The sequence below is a fragment of the Notothenia rossii genome (assembly GCF_949606895.1).
Source record: "Notothenia rossii genome assembly, chromosome: 10".
Classification (NCBI taxonomy): domain Eukaryota; kingdom Metazoa; phylum Chordata; class Actinopteri; order Perciformes; family Nototheniidae; genus Notothenia; species Notothenia rossii.
In genome coordinates, this window is record NC_136908.1 from 42,503,028 (window position 1) to 42,524,270 (window position 21,243).

The window sequence follows — 21,243 nt, forward strand, 5'->3', positions numbered from 1 at the left end:
TATTGAAACTGGAACCTTAATTCAAAGTACAGTATACAATTCATCAAATAATTCTGTTAGAGGTCAAGTATATAGATACTAGAATATAATGTTAAATGTCAGGTTCCTCACAAACGTTAGGGGACACATTTTGACATTCTGCACAGCAGGTGCAGAACTCCGTACAGGGAAGGCCAACAGAGAGGCACTGGCACTTTCCACTCCCTCCACACTTTGCATCTTTGCAATACAAGTGAGGAATGTCTCTCACTTCTGTAGGTGCTGGGGGTTTATGGGCTCGGAACAGTCTCATAATACACACATGCACACAGAAGGATTCACACTTGTATTTCATGATCCGCAAAATGATTCACACTTGTATTTCCGGATCCACACTTGTGTTTTTCAATGCACACACTAATGTGTTCCGTTTCATATACATGTAAATAAAATCCAAATACAGAAAAAAGTTTTAAATGTGTATTTTTGATCCACACATATTTGTTTTCCGTTTAAAACCTCTGAACCTGCAAACACAAACCGCTTTCTGTGCACGGATTGCTGTGCATTCGTGTGTGGGTTTTTTGAGACTCCCCTGACGGTCAGCCGATTCGTCCTTGTAATTTTTTCTATTTGTAGCCAATCAGATTTCTCCTCAATTCTAAGCAATTCACATGAGCGCGCCCCCACGAGGGTAGATTTCTCGCGTTCATGACGTAGCGCTTCATGTACGCATTTTGCACAGTCCGGAGCTGACAGGTCCATGGAGCCTGCCTGCAGGCGCTAATCTCAGGACACCTCCACTCTCAGTACATTGCCACTTTCCGAACAGGAAATGCACGCAAATACAAGCCTTTATATTATTAAGGTACAGCGCCACTTTCCGAACCATTGATGAATGCTTGTGTGTACACAAAAACGGCAGGCAAAACCGTTTTAAATGTGTGTTTCCTCTATAATAATAATAATAATAATAATAGCCTAATTCATTTATTTTATATAGGTGCCTTTCAAGGCTCTCAAGGTCGCCACACAAACACATACGAAACAAGATACACAATACATAACACCAGCATAAGAGACATAAACAAGACAATGCAGTGTATAACGCAACTATATGGCGAATACAGCTGCTTTATTTATGTCTGCATGAAGTTGTTGTGACTGTGGAGGGAGCAGCTACAGGTTAGCTTAGCCTAATCGATCAGTGCACTACGAAACCAGTGCTAGACAGTGAACTGTCAACGGGGGGAGCCCCGCCGATCAACAGGAGAGCTGGATCTGATCGATATGGACATAAACGCGAGTGAAGTATAACCGGACGCGAGAGAGAGATCAGATCAGCTGCTGAGTCTGACGGAGACACGCAGCTCTGCATGATCACCTGAAGCTCCGCCCTCTGTTTAGCGAGCTGACCGGACTGTGCAAAATGCGTATATGAAGTGTCATGAAAGCAATAAATCCTACCCTCGTGGGGGCGCGCTCATGTGATTGGCTTAGACTGGAGGAGACATCTGATTGGCTATAGATGAGAGAAATTACAAGTACGATTCGGCTGACCGTCAGGGGAGTCTCAAAACACACACAAACGAATGCACAGTGATCCATGCACAGTAAGCGGTTTGTGTTTGCAGGTTCAGGGGATTTAAATGGAAAACAAATATGTGTGGATCTAAAATACATATGTAAAACTTTTTTCTTTGTTTGGATTTTATTTACATGTATATGAAACGGAACACATTTGTGTGTGCATTGAAAAACAAAAGTGTGGATCCGGAAATACAAGTGTGAATCCTTTTGCGGATCATGAAATACAAGTGTGAATCCTTCTGTGTGCATGTGTGTATTATGAGACTGTTCTGAGCCCATAGGGGTTTTGTAAGTAGCAGTGGTTGAATGGCCCCATCTCTGACAATCCACCCCTTGCCAACAGGACTCCATAACAAGGGTTTGGGCTGTGACCAGGCTTGGAATTTCGTCATTTTAGGGGCAAGGCCATTTGGCCTTTGGTGTCACACATTTTTTCAGGGCGCAAAGGCCACATGCCAGGGCACAAAGGCCATTGAGGGAAACATTTGGATTTGGAGCTTATAAATAAATAACTTCACTTTCTGATAAGAAAAACACACAAATGACATGGGAAACAAATCACTGTTTTAATCATCATATAGGCCTATGCCTCCTTAGTAGCTATTACCGTATATAAAATACTTTACTTTGAATAATTAGTGTTTGTTATGTTTTCCATCTACTACTTCTCGCATTCACAAATCAAAAATCAAATGAATATGTAGCTTAACAAATATATTCAATTTCAGAGCAGAAGAAAGGGTCAAACTCTGCACATACATCATTCGTGTGTGTGTGTGTGTGTGTGTGTGTGTGTGTGTGTGTGTGTGTGTGTGTGTGTGTGTGTGTGTGTGTGTGTGTGTGTGTGTGTGTGTGTGTGTGTGTGTGTGTGTGTGTGTGTGTGTGTGTGTGTGTTTCTGTCTTTTTGTTGCTCTATTATCAGTGTTGACAGATGATGACATCCGGGAACTGCGGGATGTGTACCCAGGTGCTGCAGTGCTGACGAGCCTGGAAAACAGTGACACGGACACTGCATCGTCTGACACTGATTCAGAAGAGCATATAGACTTACCTGAGCCCTTGACTGCTTTATTTGATGCAACACTCCAGGAACTCTCACCACAGGAAATGGAGGTGAAATGTGAGGATACATTGACATGACACGGAAACAGTCAAGGTCAAATGAGTGGCACACCTATAGGGCTGGTCGGATCACAAGCACCAAATTTCACCATGCAGCCACAACTGACAAGATCAGCAAAACATACCTAAATGATATAATGCAGTACAAAAAAACAGAGTTAAATGTCCCATCTGTGCTCTGGGGTCAAAACATGGAGGAAACGGCAAGACAAGCCTACACTGCATTTATGTCCCAAAGCCATCCAGATTTCAGAATCAGCTCATGTGGCTTAGTAGTGCAACCTTCTGAGCCACACCTTGAATCATCGCCAGATGGGATAGTAAGATGTACCTGCTGTGGCAAAGGGGTGGTAGAGATAAAATGTCCATACAAATACAGGAATAGCCTTCAAGGATGTACAGAAGACAAGCAGTTTTGTCAGGACAAGTCATTCTCTTTGAAACATTCACACACATACTACTATCAAACTCAACTTCACATGTTTGTGTTTGTGTGTGGTGTTAGCTACTGTGACTTTGTGTTGTGGACTAAGGAGAAGTTCATTGTGCAACGTATCCTAAGAAATGAAGAGTTTCTGCAGGAGGCTTTGCCAAAAGCGCATGAGTTCTTTAGCTCGAGTGTGTTGCCTGAATTACTGACAAGAAGACATGATCCTGTCTTGGTGTCACAGAGAGCCTGCGAATACTGTGAAAGACCAGATTTTGGTAAAATGATCATCTGTGTCAAATGCAACAACCACATTCACTACAGTTGTGCACACATAAAAAGGAAGCCAGCAACATGGTTATGTAGGAAATGTCTGAGAGTTGAGGCTTGAATGCCTTCATGTAGGAGTGGGCAATATAATGTATTGTATTGTGATAGGAGACCAGATATGGTGTTAGATGTCGGTTATGGATTGTCTTTCCCTGGTTGTTAAAGTTGCATTACAGTTGAAACAATGAATTCATCATCAGCCTTTTCTTTACATTTGATGTTGTTATTGACAGCTGTGTCTAGATGCAACAAGATCAGTGCAACAAGATATTTTAAGTTTTATTCTGTAATGCTATATATGTATCCATAGAGATAATTTGCGACCTAAAATTATTATTTACTGTTTACAACATACAGAACCAGTTTGATTCTAATATATTGTACATACTCCTACTTTTTATGTTGTTAATGTTTAGTGGCACTTTAATGGCACCTGAATGGAATGAAACTCTGTTAGTAACAACATTGCAAATAAATGTGATACTGCACTCTGAATTGTTGAGATAATCTGGGGGGGAAAGGACCATTAGACACACCAGTGGCAGCCAATGTGGGGAGGTTTATTAAAATGCATTAAGTTTTAAGTACAGTAGGCCTATATACATGTTTTACAAATGTAAAATCACTTTATAAATCATACATTGTTATGTGTAACTCATTTGGGAACAACACTCTTACAGAGGTTTGTGAGGGCACCACATACAATAACAACATCATCTAGTATGTCAACCTGCGACAAAGAAATAACTGTTAGTAAAATCTTAAAGTTTTTCCACCGACCAATAACTCGCTCTACATGGATCCTCACACGAGAAAGTTGTCTAGATGTGTCCACTTCCTGTGCAGAAAGCTGCTTCTTTCCTTTTGTGAAATGAGGGATACGAAGGGTTGCACCATAGCCGCAAGCTCATCTCTGATGAGAAATCCTCTTTCTGCTAAAACCTCATCCCTAGGCTCCAAAAGTTTGAGGAAACCTGACTCCTTAGTGATCTGCTTGCCTGAAACCCGTCCACCCCACCCAGGAGACAGAAAGGAAATTGCACCAGCTGGAGTGATGCCGATCAAATATTTAATGGTGTTGTTGTGTTTATAGTTTGACCATGTCTGGGCCCTGGAAGTCAGATTACTGGGTCTAGCTATGAACATTTCTGTGCAATCTATTATGCACCGGCATCTTCTAAAGTTGCGCTTGAATATGTTTGGCATATTTTTAAGTACTGCACCCTTACTTGGCCATTTAATGAGTGGCTTGAGGACCAAGGCCATAGCAGGGACCCAGCTCCGCAAAATATTTGATAAGGTGGTTTTTGATACCTGAAATCTATAAGCCAAGTCAGTATTATAGGCCCAACCTTCATTTCATCAATATAATCAATAGGGGGTCCTCTACTGTAAGTTTGTTGTGAATTCTTTCTACGCTGCCCATCATTTTTGTAATCAGCCACTCAAAGACCACAGAGGTCAGTCCTGTGAGAAAAATCAATTGTCCAATGTTGCACTTAACAGTGGTGTAGGAGAATCTAGATTTTTGCAGCTCCTCTTTCAGCTTTACATTTTCTGCTCGTAGTGTGTCAAACTCCTGTCGCAGGTTGACATATTCCTCCTGAAGTTGACTGTATCTCAGGTTCAGATCATCGTACTCTCTCTTTGGAACTGGGATATCCTCTTCAGCTTTAATATAGAAAAGTGAAACATTAGCATGTGCTGCAACCAATGCAAACAAGTTCACAATTCAGGGGTTCTCGCACATTTTTACCAATGAATTTTCAAAACTTTTCCATGACAGAAGAGAAGATACATTATCGATCCCAGGGGGAGATTTTTCCTCTGCATTTGACCCATCCAGGGGCCAGTGTACACGTCACACACAGACATACATAGCAATTGGAGCAGTGGGCCTGGCATGAGCACACACACACTAGGAGCACACTGACTCTTTCAGTGAGGGTGGGAACCCTGACAATCAATCAGTTAATTGTAAGATGATATATTCATATATTCATAAATATATTCATACCAGGACAATGATCCATGCTGCATTCTTGTTCTGGAGTTTCAGAAGTAACACGTTGATTTGCTGCAGTGTCAGTTCTCCTCCTTTTCCTATGGTACCTACAGTAACAGCAGAAATTCATAGTTAGACTAATCCATATCTCAAAACAGCAGCTGTATGCAAGAGAGGAAAACAAAACAAAAAACGACTGAGGATGTCAACTCTAATCTTACCTGTCCATCTTTGCATTTGGGTTCTGGCTTTGTTTTGTGTACATGAACACAGATGGCAGATGTAAACAAGGCTCTCCCGTAAAATCAAAGAGTAGGCTAGATAATCTCATTACCTGATATAAAGTGGGCGCTGCAGACGCAAGCATTTTTGATTATGTCCTCATTCCAGTCCACACGTTTAATCGCCTGCAGCCACAGACGCCGCCGGTTGCTCTGAAATGGTCGTGGTCCTCTCGGAATCCTATAAAACTTTAGTCCGCCGGTGGAATAGCGATTCGTACAACCGTATACGCAACAACCAGATATGTTGATGCTGGGTACAGTTTGTAAATGCTTGCTAACCAGTTGCTACCTCGTCTTTGTCATTCAGAACTGCTTGAAAACAACACCACTTCCGTTGCCCACATGCACGCGCAACTTTTTGATGACGTTGGCTGTAAAAGGGTCTATAGAACAAACAATGGATGTATTTTATGAACATTTATCCATGCTGAAAGTAGATTTAGATGTGTTAGGAATGAGATAGAGATTATTATCTATGCATCTGATGAAGCATTGCATGAAGTCTGTTGATGATCAGAGGCTGTTGTTGGGGCTGCATAAACGTTTATTTATTTATGTTTTGTAGGCAGACCGAGCAGGCCTGCGACCATAGTTTTATTGTATTTTGTTTTGAAAATCCACAGCGGAGGTTTGTGTCGTACTACATGCGCTGTATTTTGCATATCTCTCAGTAGCCAACAATCTGTGAGTCTGTTGGCTCGGACATAAACTCGTGTTTAAAATAATACTACATAATAAATGTAGTCTACATTTCATAATAAGAGGTGTAAAACCTGAGAGGATTTAAAATCGCATTTGAACTAAATGCTTATACAATCTGTAGTTGTATTTGTATTGTTGATTTAATGTGTGAACGAGGCGATATAGAGAAGGTTAAGCTGTCATTATTAGGCTGTAATTTGTTATATACTGTTGGAATGGGTAAGCAGGCCTATTGTTTTTGGATATTTGTGGAGTTAGGTGGTCCATGAGTGTTTTTTATTGGTTAAGTGGTCCTTGGTATGAAAAAGTTTGAGAAACACTGCGCTAGTGGATTGTCAAAGGGGGAGCCTCGTTGCGGGGAAATTATACATATGGCTACTCCGCCCCTGAAAATGTCTATGCAAACGTTATTATTAATAATAATTGAAAAAAAAAAATTAATCTATTTTTTTTAATACATTTTTATTTTGTAATCATCTCGCGACCCCCACTCGGGGTCTCGTGACCCCCTGAGGGGTCGCGACCCCCACTTTGGGAACCCCTGGTTTAGCCCATAGACTGTATATATAAATGGACGTAGGGTCCGTGACGTCACACATAGGATTCTGCAGAGTTGCCGAGAAGCCCTTAGTAGGCGGAGTCGGCCACTAACGGCTCGACAGTGACGTCAGAGTTCAACTCCCGCCTTCTCCAGCCTGCTCCAAATAAGGGCAAAGAGGCGGAGCCGAGGCGGGACCTGCTGCCACCTAGCTGAAAGTTCCAGAGCTAGCTGAAGCTACGAAGCTAAGCTAACATAAGGTGACCAGATTTTCAAAATTAAAACCGGGGACATTTTGAGTTTTGCGGTCAATATATCATTAACATATCCAATTTTATTCACTGTTAAAGAAAAAACGGAAACTTTTTAACTGTTGGATACAAACAGAAGGATGATAGCTCATATATGAGATTTCAAAAGTATTTTATTTTGAAACTCTACATCAGAATGTCCTGATTTTCTTTGATTGACTAGATGGGGTGTCCTGCTACACCCTGAAGTGAAATAAGTATTTAATTGACTTCGATGACTCTTTGATTATGGACAGTTTCCAATAAATAATAATCAAAATATAGATGGACAATAGATCTAATTTGAGATTTTAAACAGCATACATTTTAAACTGCTTCAGAAAGTAATGTTATTTTAGGAGTGTTGTGAGATGGCGTCAACATCAATTGAAATTAGTCATCCAGTGGAAATGTCAGATATGTCTTCATAACTGTATACTTACACTTTACATTCACTCAGTTATAATGTGGTAGTTATACGTAGTTTGTTTTAAATTATTATTAATCACATTATATAGTACATATTTCTTAATTTAAGCTCCAGTATATATGAATATGTTGGTGTGTTTTTTTAGGTATATTCGTTATTGACCAAGTAAATGCTTTTATTTTGAAGGCAGTTTTTACAGGCCTCTACCGTAATACATAGGATATTCGCGCACCGTAATACAACGTGCGGGCTGGCTTGACTTTGTTTTCCGAAGTGGGGGCTGGCTTGACCACAGTCTGTGTTTACCCAGTGTTACATGTTACATGAAACGTTTTATTTCACCTTGCTATGTGTTTTTAACGTATATTAAAAAACGGGGACATTTCCAGGGACAGTTTCAACCGGGGACAGGCCAATACAAACGGGGACTGTCCCCGGAAAACGGGGACGTCTGGTCACCCTAAGCTAACATGCTCTCCATCTGCACACTGCCGTGGCATTTTACGTTTCTAAGGTAAGCGGACATGAAACTATTCAGCAAAACTATAAATAATAATCTAAGTTATTGAGTTTTTAGCATAATACTTCAGAATCTTAAAATCCCTTAACGTTTGTATGCAATTGTGCTAAATTCAACACTGGAATCAAGCAAATATTAATACGTTTGCATGACATTAGTTATTTATATTTTGATATCACTTAATTATACGTTTAATACATTTAAGTCAAGCTAAGGTACATGTGGTAGCTAGTTAGTGCTCTTACCTGTGAGGCCTCCTCCAAACAGCATAATAACCAGACTGTATCATTAAAACTAAGTACGAGTTCTAGATCCTTGACTTTAGACAAACAATTCAAAAGACAACATGTATTTAAAGACCAATCTTTACTTGAATGTGCCTCTTAACCTGATATATTAGTTATACAGTAATAGTATTGACAATCTAAAAAAACTGAGCAACTCAACAGTCAACTTTATGTTTCTTATTGTCTAAAGCATTTTGTTATTTTCATTTTCCCCCTCTCATATTCAGTGTGGACGGATTGAGACAGCGTGGTGTCCAGAAAGCTGCAGAGACTTCAGGGAGAAACCTCTGTGTGATGGACGTCTTGTCTGTTTGTTTGGCCCGGAGAGGACTGAGGGTCTTTCCTCTGCAAGGAGGACCTGGTCCAATGGAGGAGCCCATGCTGGGCAAAGCTGATACCAACTGCACAGGCCTAGTCTCTCACTTTATTTGACTAAATGTGTTTACTTGAATAGTTTTACACCTTCTGTCCATATGTGCTTTTTATTTAAAACATGTTTGATTAAGTTTTGGTTCACATTTCAATAAATTGTATTTGTATTTGCACTCCTTTCGTCCATTATTCTTACTGAAAATGTTAGATTACACATTCACATCTGACTGAAGATTGGCCCCATTTATTTGTGACGTTGCAAACTCTGCGGTACAAGGCACAAGTGATGTGAAGCTCATAAAGCGAGGCAAGTAGAAATAATCAGCGGATGGAGTGTAGATGTGGAAATAGGTGCATTCGATCAGCTGACTGTTTTTACAATAAAAGTAGTTTCTTAGTGTACTGGTCTTAAAATCTCATAACATCAGCTTTTAATGTTCCTCTTGGATGTTTTTCTTGACCCTCAGAGAAGGAGAACATGTTGTGTCTTTCAGGCATGTCCTTTCCTAACAAAAATTACAGGAAACATAAAACTTATTATTGCAGAACAAGAATAACTTTTACCACGTTTTTTACAGACAATATTGAGAGATAAATAGTAGCGGTTCTCACTATGTGTTAAATATCTTTGCCTTCAATACATTAAATTAGAAAGCTGACAAAATCATATTGCTTGTTAACATCTAAATGTAACTTTTTGCACAGAAAAAACCCTCAACTTCACTGGTGTGTAGGTGATCTAGTATTGTTTAATGGAATGTATATCAGTGTATTAAAGTCAATACTTCATTCATTTAAACCAATATCTTTCTTGATTCTTTGTACAGTATGAAAAATAGAGTCTTTATACCTGTGCTGAAGTTCACTGCTGTGAGGAGTCCAGTTCTGTCTCTCACTCTCTGGTCCAGCCTGTCTGCATCACCTGGACACCTTAAACAAACAGATATATGTAAAGTACCCTGTGTACAAACAATATAACTGATTATCTTCTGTTGAACATGTTGGATTGTGTATTGTCCGAGTCAGGGTCCTTTTTATTTTACTATAACTTTGGAAGTTGTGTTACCAATGCTTACTGTTTATTTGATACCCATTTGGTAATGCAATTAAAAAAAACAACAAGGTTTGGGTTCGTTCTTCAGATGACTGTGATGTTAACGTGTAAGCTCAATAATGAACTCCAGCTCAACCAACCATATTGTAATATCTAAGTAATCATCTTGAAATTTGACATTAATTATTGTAATATACACACATCTTATTGTGAGGTTGATTTCACATACACTGCTTCGACATTAGCTTGTCTACATACTTGAGCATAGCCAATTTAAATTAACCTTAGCGATGCATACAGTTCCTACCTAAATAATAATCATCTCTCTAAGTTACAAGGATGACCTTATTTTATCAACGTCAAACAGAAGCCGTTTGTTGTACAGTATTAGCCCACTTAACACTTGTCTATTTATTTTTAACGTTTATATATAGTCTATGATTTTAACTTGGAGGCTACTATTAGCATCGTTAGCACCGATGTAGCTACCACTCGCTTACACGCTAACCCAAGCCGTAACATTAATTACGTAGCTGAATAAAATCATTAACACATAAATAAGTACTCGAATTTCACTTACCGCAAAACCGCATTCATGTACCGTCTGTTTCAACCGCAGAGCGAGTCACAATAGTCCGATATATAAGCATGAAGAACAAACAAACACGGCCGGGTTCCCGGTTCCCTGGATGAGCTGAACAGGCAGAGTGCCTGCCTGTAGCTTCACGGATCAGCTAGCAGAGAGACAAGAAGCTAACAGCAGCAGTCACTTGACAGAGCGGTCACTCAATGTGACCACGCCCTAATTTATGCAACAACTTTAAGACCTAATATAAATAAAAGGGTCGTGTTAGAAAACAATTCACTCACAGATCCATAATCATGAAGGTGGAATCTAACTATATTCATAATAATATTTATTGCATCCATGGGTAGAAACTTTTTTTTTTCTGCTGTAAAGTTGGGCATTTTAACATAGGGGTCTATGGAAATTGCTCCTTTCTGCAGTCAGTCCCTATCGGCCAATATATGAACTGCAGTGTGTGCCACTTCCGTATTGGTGTCCCGGCTCTTCCACAGAGTTTGCCGCTTGGTTTAGCCTGATTGATCCATTCAGAAAACACGCATTTTAAAAGGTTTTTCGCTTGCCGTCTTGTCTGCAGACTTGGCAAAGCATTAATTCATGTTTTTTACTAACCGGTATCATTATGTAGTTACTTCAGCATTATTTTGAAACGTGTATTACTATTAAATCACTGTAAAATAGGTTCATTTTGTGTAGTTGGTTTCCACAACAGTATTTACATTGAAATTAGCCCCGCCCCCTCTCCAGCGCGTCCTGTTTGAATGACAGGAGTAAACACAGCTGACAGCCGCGGTGAAACTCCAGCGGTTAGAGCGATGAGAATATTCGCATCGCGTCCGTTGTGAACGCAGCATAATGCAGTTCAGAAAACACTGTTCTGACGCTTTTAAAGCAACTTCGAGATTTTAACAGTGTGAGGGGCACACAGGCCATGGTGGCCGTAGCACGTACAATTATTTGTGGGGCATAACGGCTAGACCGAGGGGTTACGACGGCCATGGCCGTCATGGCCGTCGTGAAAATCCTACCCTGGCTGTGACACCATATCGCTGTCTGAAACATTGCTCTTTGTACATGTTGTTGAAATGCATCCTCTGTTGGCGGCAGATTTTCCGAGGCTGCATCTGTTGTTGATGCAACTATGAACCTCAGTTCATCCAAGTTAGTGCACATCAGTCCAATTTCCTTTTTCTTGTTTTTCCATGTAGCAGAAGCGCAAATTCTCTTGCAACTGGCAAAGACTCTTCCAAGCTGGCAGAGAGTCCAAAATGGGCCAGATCTTTGAGCTCGCTGAGATGGGTCTTGAGTTTTGTGAATGCTGTTGTCTTTCCTATTCTGTACAAACTACTGGTTGTGCCACAGCCAGCGAGTGCATGACATGCTGGTAGACAGTTAGACATGTAGTTGTCGCCCAGCTTCAGGACCATCTCGAACTAAACGGCCTCTTTGAGAAATTCCAGAATGGTTTCCGTTCCGCCCACAGCACTGAAACAGCTCTGGTCAGGGGCCAACCAAAGATCCGTGGCGCTATGGTATCGTTTATGGTATCGGAGACAGACACAAGGATGGTGCTCCATGCCATACATCTTGCAGAGTCATATTCCCACATCATTGTGAGGTCTGATGACAAAGGTGTGTACTGCTCATATATTATGCAAGCAAATACATGTTTGGTTCATCTCTAGTGTACATGCATGCAGGCCATGGAATGAGAGAGAGATATGTCCCCATCAACACCTTATGTGAGAAAATGGGAAAAGACATAATAACAATAATAATAATAATAATAATAATAATAATAATAATAATAATAATAATAATAATAATAATACTACTACATTGTATTTGTAAAGCACCTTTCATTGTTAAAACCAATCCTAAAGTGCTACAGGAGGCGTAAGAAACAAACAAAATAAACAAAAGTTTAATCAAAGGCTTTTTTTAAAAGAAAGTTTTTTAGGCCTTTCTTAACGGCATCAAGAGTCTGGGGAGTCCTCAGGTGGTCTGGGAGGGAATTCCACAGGTGAGGAGCAGCTGCACAGAAAGCCTGATCCCCCATTGTGTGGAGTTTGGTCCTGGGGGGGCGAAGCAGATGGTTTGTTGTGGAACGGAGGTTGCGTGTGGAGGTTTATGATGTGAGAAGTTCCTTCAGGTATGAAGGAGCGTTCCTGTGGATGCAATGATGGGTCAATCTAGTATTAGATCCTGAATGAGACAGGAAGCCAGTGGAGGGAATGAAGGACGGTTGTGATGTGGTTGTACTTTCTCACCCTCATCAGGATCCTAGCGGCACTGTTCTGTACGTATTGGAGCTTCTGAAGGCTCCCGCTAGAAGTCCCGATGAGGAGAGCGTTGCAATAGTCAAGCCTTGAGGAAACGAAGGCATGGACCAGTTGTTCAGCATCTGACAGGAGTTCTGCAATGTTCCTGAGATGGTAGTAGGAGGTATTGCCCAGGTGTTTCATGTGGATGTCAAAGGTCAGATGTCAGTCAAATCTTACACCCAGGTTGGTAACTGATGCAGAGAGGGGTATGTTTTGGCCAAAAAAGGTCATGTGGGTTATGGGGGATGACTGGACCTGGTTTGGTGTACCAACTAAAATAGCCTCTGTTTTGGAGCTATTTAGCTGCAGGAAGTTTTGTTGCATCCAAGCCTTTATCTCCTCAATGCAGGTGTTAAAGGATGTTGATGGGAACGGTGATGATGGTGACAGTGAGGATGCATGTGGGATAGGGTCTGTCTTTATATATAGCTGCGTGTCATCAGCGTAGCAACGGAATGGTATTCCATGCTGGCTGATGACACGGCCAAGGGGCAGAGTGTACAGGGTGAATAGAGTGGGCCCGAGGACCGACCCTTGAGGGACACCACGGGTGAAAGGGTGTGTCTGGGACCTCGCACCTCGCAAGGAGACGTACTCTGTTCCAGACAGGTAGGACTGGAACCAGCTCAGGGCGTAGTCAGAGAGTCCGATGGTGTATTGGAGGCGCTGAAGGAGGATGTTATGGCCGACAGTGTCGAATGCTGCAGTCAGATCCAGGAGGATGAGGAGAGATGGAGAACCAGGTTCAGCCGCCATCAGCAGGTCGTTTGTGACCCTGACCAGAGCTGTTTCAGTGCAGTGGGCGGAACGGAAACAGGACTGGAATTTCTCAAAGAGGCCGTTTAGTTGGAGATGGTCCTGAAGCTGGGCGACAACTACATGTCTAACTGTCTACCAGTATGTCATGCACTCACTGGCTGTGGCACAACAAGTAGTTTGTACAGAATAGAAAAGACAACAGCATTCACCAAACTCAAGACCCATCTCAGCAAGCTCAAATATCTGGCCCATTTTGGACTCTCTGCCAGCTTGGAAGAGTCTTTGCCAGTTGCAAGATAATTTGCACTTCTGCTATATGGAAAAAAGAAAAAGGAAATTGGACTGATGTGCACTAACTTGGATGAACTGAGGTTCATTATTGCATCAACAACAGATGCAGCCTCGGAAAATCTGCCGCCAACAGAGGATGCATTTCAACAACATGTAAAGAGCAATGTTTCAGACAGCGATATGGTGTCACAGCCCGAACCCAAACCCTTGTTATGGAGTCCTGTTGGCAAGGGGTGGATTGTCAGAGATGGGGCCATTCAACCAGTGCTATTTACAAAACCCCCAGCACCTACAGAAGTGAGAGACATTACTCGCTTGTTTGCAAAGATTGCAAAATGTGGAGAGAGTGGAAAGTGCCAGTGCCTCTCTGTTGGCCTTCCCTGTACGGAGTTCTGCACCTGCTTTGCAGAATGTCAAAATGTGTCCCCTAACGTTTGTGAGGAACTTGACATTTAACATTATATTCTCGTATCTATATACTCTCACAGAATTATTTGATTAATTGTACACTGTACTTTGAATTAAGGTTCCAGTTTCAATAAAACCTGTACTATTTACACCTATGTTTTAGAGGCTTGCCATTTAGAACTAATACACTTGATTGTATTGGCTTACTCTTATTCTGACTATTTGGTTATGTAGTTCAGCCACCTAGTATTTCCCTCTCCAAATATAATGACCATCACAGTAAGCATTCTTAACTTATAGGCTATTATGCCACTTATCCCCCATTCGGAATTTGACTGTATCAGAGAAGAGGTAGGCCTATGTCTAAAGACATTTCATTCGCAATAGAACTGTACCAGATATTTCCATACAACTACTGGTTAGTGTTCAATAGCAACCTAGACAATTCAGTAATGTTATATTTTTTAGGGATTTCTGTTTTTCTGATAAATGAGAGAAAAGTGATTGAGTCCTATGTTCCTCTCATCAAAAGTACAATTTCCGTCTAAACTAAAGCTAAGTTTACAGGACTATAATTCAGTATTTTTTTTGTTAAATAATTGTCTGACTATTTGGTGATGTAGGACAGCCACCTGGTTCATACCTCAGCAAATCTAAAGATGATAAGAGAGGTCATTCTCAAGTTATGGGCTTTTTAGTCACCTTTCCCACATTCGGCCTGGTCTAATTTGGCTCTTTTTCAGGGATTGGGGTAGTTCTAAAGAACAACCCAAAAGACATTTTTTCCCCCAAAATAAAATTTGACAACAATCAATTTCATTAATGGGAGACCCTTAAGATAAGAAAAAACATTGTTGTCATTTGTTCTACCTCGGGTAGGGGTATCTCGAAATCTGATGGCCCTTCCTGCTAGACTAAAAGTATCTTGGCAAGAGAAAAAAGCCAAAATCTGCCTAGGCCATTCAAAAGAAACCGAATTCCTTACAAAGTACTTCATATTCTACCAGTTGTTAAGTGTTGCATACATCAAAGTGTGTCTAAAAGTATCTTAGTAACACAAGAAAAGAGAAAAAAGCCAAAATCTGCCTAGTGTCAGTAAATAAGTGTTGAAATCACAAACTTGCCTTTTAGAGTCACAGTCTTTAAGAAAATAAAATGTTACAAAGTGGTTGACATTCTACCAGTTGTACAATGTTCCTACATAAAAGTGTATCACAAAAGTATCTTGGTTTCAAAAATGTTTAAGGTTTAAAATACATAAAAAGTGTATCTTACAGTTCCTTTGTGAGATAATTACACACAAATCTGCCGAGTGTCAGTAAAAAAGTGTTAAAATCACAAACTTATCTTTTAGAGAAACAGTCTTTATGAAAAAATCCAATCAGATAATGTACTTCATTTCTAGTTTTAACTTTTTGCATAATTCAAAGTTTGTCTAAAAGTATCTTGGCAAGAGAAAAAAGCCAAAATCTGCCTAGGCCATTAAAATAAAACGAGTTCCTTAGTTGTGTTGGGGGTTAGCATCAGACCTGTTGAAGGGGGGTGTTACAGGGGGACGAGTCTGTCTGGCTCTCTGAGGGATGGTGTGTGAGAGGATCACTGAAATACATATAAACTCACTTTCGACAGGGAATTAATCATATGGGGTTCCACCAAAAGAGTTAATCCTCTCTAATATTCCTATTCGTATTTGGTTCAGGCTTTCCTGAACTGAGACACACACAAACAAAGATTTGATTAAAAATCTACACCACATTATTTGTACATAGAGGGGTACTTTTCCCAAAGCTTCTAAATCATTACAAGCCATAGTGCAGTTACAAAATAAATACAACAGATGCACAGAGGTTGTTTAACACACACCAAGCAGCATTAAATAATTACATGATATTATAAAATAAAAATAAAAAGTACTTACCAGAGTTTTTCAAGATCGGATACAGGAATATGCATAGAGGAAGTATGGTGCTGGCTCTTTAGCACTCTCACTCTTCTTAGAATGATCCTGTGCATTTTTAAAGTTGAACTCCTATCCCCTTATAAACCAAAATAACAATAGCCCTTAATTAACACTAATCCTTTTAAAAACCTTAAATCTAATTTAGAGAGGACAACTAAAAGTGTAAGGTGACTGTTTTAAACTAATTCCACCACATATATGTCTTATTTTAACCTTATAATGTCCTCTCCTGCTGATATTCAGGTATGTGTCTGCATATAGTATCTCTGCTTTAAAGAGTCCTTTGTCCAGGTGATTAACGATGCTTCTTTTGAGTGAAACTCTGCCCTTGCATTGATCTTCAGTAGACACAAGCCTTGTATGTTTGTAAATTAATATTTTAATTTACCCTCACACTGTTGATTCTATGTATTTTAAGTGTTTACAGCTTTTCTTTGTTCTGATCAACCACACTGGATCTGCATACTTTGTCTGAATATGGCAGAAAAACGTTTTTTTTTAAACTTCTCTTTTTTGCATGCAGCAAATTATAATATTACCCCAATACAACCTCACATAACTTCATATTGGGCTTCCTTATAGTTGTGTGAAGTACTTAAACAATAAAAAAGACAAGATCATGGGGGCAATAGGATATTTTAAATTAGTATTACCCTCTTCAAAGAGACTTTCTTATAGTTAATACAGTAATCACACACTAGTTCACAAGCCCTACAACTAAAGAGAACATCCTTAGTTATCACCATTCATATTAAAAACCTAAATAAGATCTTTTTAAATTAATATGAATACCCTCTTCATAAAAGTGATATCACACCTAGGTGTGACATCCACCTCGAACAAAGGGAGGCGGGACGTAGGTCATTAGCATAATTGGGGGCTGGCCCATCTCTCACTTTGTATGCATACTAATGTGATTGATGCTGCATCCTTATTACTACTCACATGTAACAACACCACATCATGCAATCTCAGACAATAGCTGCTTGCAACTCTCTGGTTTATCAGTGAACAGATGTAATACGGGAGTTTACCCAACATGGCTTTATAAATAAACGTGTACCAATGACTGAGCCTCTTTACAGTAAGTGATGGCAAACCTGCCTTGGTATACAGTGTTCAGTGATGAATAAGTGCTTTACAATTTGTGACAAATCTCAGTGCACTGTGATAGGTGGCATCTAACTTCTTCAGGCAATGGGCAGGTGAATATACAACAAATCACCATAGTCCAGCACAGGTAAAAAGGTCACAGTGACTAGCCTTTTCCTGGCTTCAAAAGAGAAACAGGACTTGTTTCTGAAAAAGAAACCTAGTCTAACCCTTAGCTTTTTAAGCAGGTTATTGACCTGAAGTTTAAAAGAGAGACAATCATCAAGCCAGATACCTAGGTATTTGTAACAGGTGACCACTTCAAGTATTATTCCTTGCACAGTTACACTATCCAAAACAGGCTCTGGTGTTTTTTTAGATTTTGAAAAGAGCATTACCTTTTTTCAACATTTAAAAGAAGCTTTAGTTCAGAGAGCTGAGTCTGAATAAGGTTAAAAACAGTCTGCAATTTAACAACAACCTCCTTAATGGAGGAACCTGCACAGTAAATCACGGTATCATCCGTATAAAAATGTAAAGTAGCTTCATCGACATTTTCACCTAAACTGTTGATATATATAGAGAATAAAAGTGGACCTAAAACAGTAACTTGGGGAACACCATTAGCAATGGACAACCACTCAGGAGACAGCCCATCAAAGTGAACACATTGGGACCTTTCAGAGAGGTAGTTCACAAACCACCCCACTGCATGGCTGGATATGAAAATACTGAGTAGCCTGTGCTTCAAAATGCGATTATCAACGGTGTCAAACGCTTTGGAAAAGTCAATAAATAGAGCTGCACAACTCTGCTTATTGTCTAAGATACTCGTAATGTCATTCACCACTTTCATTGTCGCAGTGATGGTGCTGTGTTTCTTTCTGAAACCTGACTGATGTTTAGTCAGGATATAATTTTTACATAAAAACTCCTTTACTTGTTCACTCACTAGGCGTTCGAGCACCTTCACCAGAACTGACAATTTAGAGATTGGCCTATAGTTATTTAAAATAGTTGCCTCCCCTCCTTTTAGCAAAGGCAAGACATAAGCTTGCATTTCTGCCCATGAAGATGTTAAAAAGAGTAGTGAGAGGTGGAGCAATAAAATCTGCAGCTATCTTTAAAAAGAAAGGATCTACGTTGTCCGGGCCAGCCAGTTTCTTAGGATCTAACTTAGATAATGGTTCATGAACAACATTAACAGTAAAAGGAGTAAAACTGAAAGGTGGGGCTCAAGTCAGTATTTGCAATGTAATTACATACACGCTATATCGCTCCCCTTGACAGTGAAACGCCACGCGTGAGGTTTCGATTATTTCCCTGTCTCAATCCAAATTGAACTGTATGAAATAAAAAGGCACATTTGTCTTGTATTAAATAAAAAGGGCGACCTGGAGCGATGTACTACAGCAAAAGTATTCCCCGTCGCGACTTCCTGCAACAACACCACGCCGTTATCGTGATTCTGATTGGCCAGAAGACGTTATCAAATATGTTTTATTGAGAAGACGATCACTACGTGAAAAAAGTTTTCAAAACAGTTTCTAGTCTTCGGTATTTCCAGACAAGTGGCTACTGAAATCAATCTTACTAACTGCTGTCTGTGCAATTTACTCCGCGCGAGTTGGCGGGCTTTATTTAGCTTACTTTAACATCATTGTTCATGGTGGGGCTAAGGTGGGGCTAAGCCATTTCTTGGTATGGCTGTAGCCTACCCCAGCCATACCCTGGTGCCGCCACTGCCTGTTGCCCTTGTGTTTCTACCTCCCCTGCCCAGGTGTTTCTTGTCCCGTGATTACCCCTCTCTGTATTTAGTCTTGTCTTTTCCTGTGTTTTCTCGTAGGTTCATTGTTTGTTTCTCCTGTCTCCCTTCATGTTGGGCACGATCGTGTTTGGTATGTTGTCTTCCTCGTGTTACTCATGTATATCCTTGCCATGTTTTTGTTGATCAGCTTTTGTTTAATAAAGCTCGCTTTTGTTTATAGACCTTTACTCTTTTGTAGTCTGCTTTTGGGTCACTTTTCCGCGATCTTAAAGAGATCATAACAACACCAATGATGGATAGCGGTAAACGCTCTAAAGTGAGGCTCCACTACACTAAAAAAGAAAAAGACAAGGCACAGTGCAGCGCCATATAGACTGAGAGTTACGTCATCTCCGTTCACTCCAATGGACCACTGTTTTACAGCAATGGCAGATCGTGGAGCCTCTCAATCGTTCCCCGGAAGTTAGCGCCAAGGTAAGAAGAAGTTTAAAGATTTATATTGCGGATATTATCAGTACATCTGATTCAAATGAACATGTGTATTAAAGGATGTCAGTGGATTATCCCTAAATTAGTAGATTTGGGGAACGTTTACAGATAACAGATTAAGCTACCGGATCAAGTTAGCAACACACGTTGAACAGCCTTTTAATTGAAAATTCCGTTCTCTTAATGTCATTTCGTCCAACGTTGTTGAATTAGAGAAGATGGGCTTCTAAACGGGATTGTATGCGGGGGTGGAGGGAGTTAAATATTAGATAAATATAACTTTGGTGCGTGTAAGAGTGAGTGTTTTTAGCAGAGCCATATTGTGTCCTTGTGATTATGTTGATTATTACCTGTCTGTATAATGTTGCAGCTCAGCTGATTTTGGATTGATGGCAAAGGGAGAGGGACTTAAGTGAGAGTGAAAACACAAGGTAAGTTTAATACTACTGTTTTATATAAGTAAGCATACTAAACATGTATTCTATCACTGTATTATATAAGTAATCTTGTTAGTAACCTACTGTATGGCAGGTGGAGGGGCAGTGATGTTACAGGTGGAGGAGCAAAACTGCAAGACTGCAAACTCAAAAGACAGAGAAATCAAAGTTTGTTCTCCAGAGAAGAGGTTGATTTCACTTCAATTTTTATTTCATATTTTCTAAAGATGTGGAAATGGCAACAAAAAAGAACTTGAGAGCTGCAACCAAGACAACTGTAACAACATGAGTAGAGAGCCATCAAGGTTTTTCAAGTCCCTCTCTTACTCCATTTTGCCAACCCAAACTTCCAGGTACATGACGGGACACCTTGCTTCTTTTTGTTGTTTGCGCTCCTCTGGCTGGGTGCTGGCAGGTGGAGGGCAGTGATGTTGGCAGGTGGAGGGGCAGTGATGTTACGGGTGGAGGGGCAGTGATGTTACGGGTGGAGGGGCAGTGATGTTAGCTGGGTGCTGGCAGGTGGAAGAGCAATGTGTAGTCCAAATATTTCCATTGCAACGACTAATGGAAATGATTGCAGCTGTGGATCACACCTTATCTCCCCAAGGCAATTTCCCATCCAATAGGTGTGCTATATAGGTGTGTATAACCCTTTCTCCTGTCTGTTACTCCCTCTTTCAGCACAAGAACCAGAGGGGGATTCAATGGAGCCTTAATACCTGAACTGAGACCCTCACCCTGCACCCTGAGTCTCAACTCTCAGTGTTTTTCAAGCCTTTCCCTGTTTTTTTGTATTAAACAAAACATTAAGCTTTCCCAGTGGCGTTTTGTGAAAAATTGCAAATGCAGTGTTTGTATATAATTACCTCATATATTTTTTTGCTGTTGATCGAAATTGCTCCTGCTGACTTGAGCCACCCATTTTTTTCTCCGCTCTGTGTCAGTGGGGAAGCCGTACATTCGTACTCCTTTCTCGGAGCAATTTGAGCATCCCCAGGCAGCACAGCAAACCATGGTAGCGACTAGGAGGCAGCACAGCAAACCAGGACAACACGGAGGAAAAGGTACAGACAAACTGCATGATATGCTATTCAATGTTTATTGAATTCCATGTATTTGCAATGGATGTTCCTAAAACAACACATTTAACATCATCATCATGCTGCTGCTGCTGCTGCTGCTTGTCCTTTGATAGTCAC

At 40.4% G+C, this 21,243-nt stretch overlaps 1 long non-coding RNA gene across 1 annotated transcript; it reads right to left on the minus strand.

Moving 5' to 3' along the window:
* Window positions 1–4,838: 4,838 nt before the first annotated feature.
* LOC307022631 lies at window positions 4,839–5,731 on the minus strand. Its single transcript, XR_013803461.1, has 3 exons — window positions 5,675–5,731; window positions 5,466–5,560; window positions 4,839–5,119 (listed from the first exon to the last, which is right to left on the minus strand). It is a non-coding gene; the product is annotated as an uncharacterized lncRNA (long non-coding RNA).
* Between the last annotated feature and the right edge of the window lie 15,512 nt (window positions 5,732–21,243).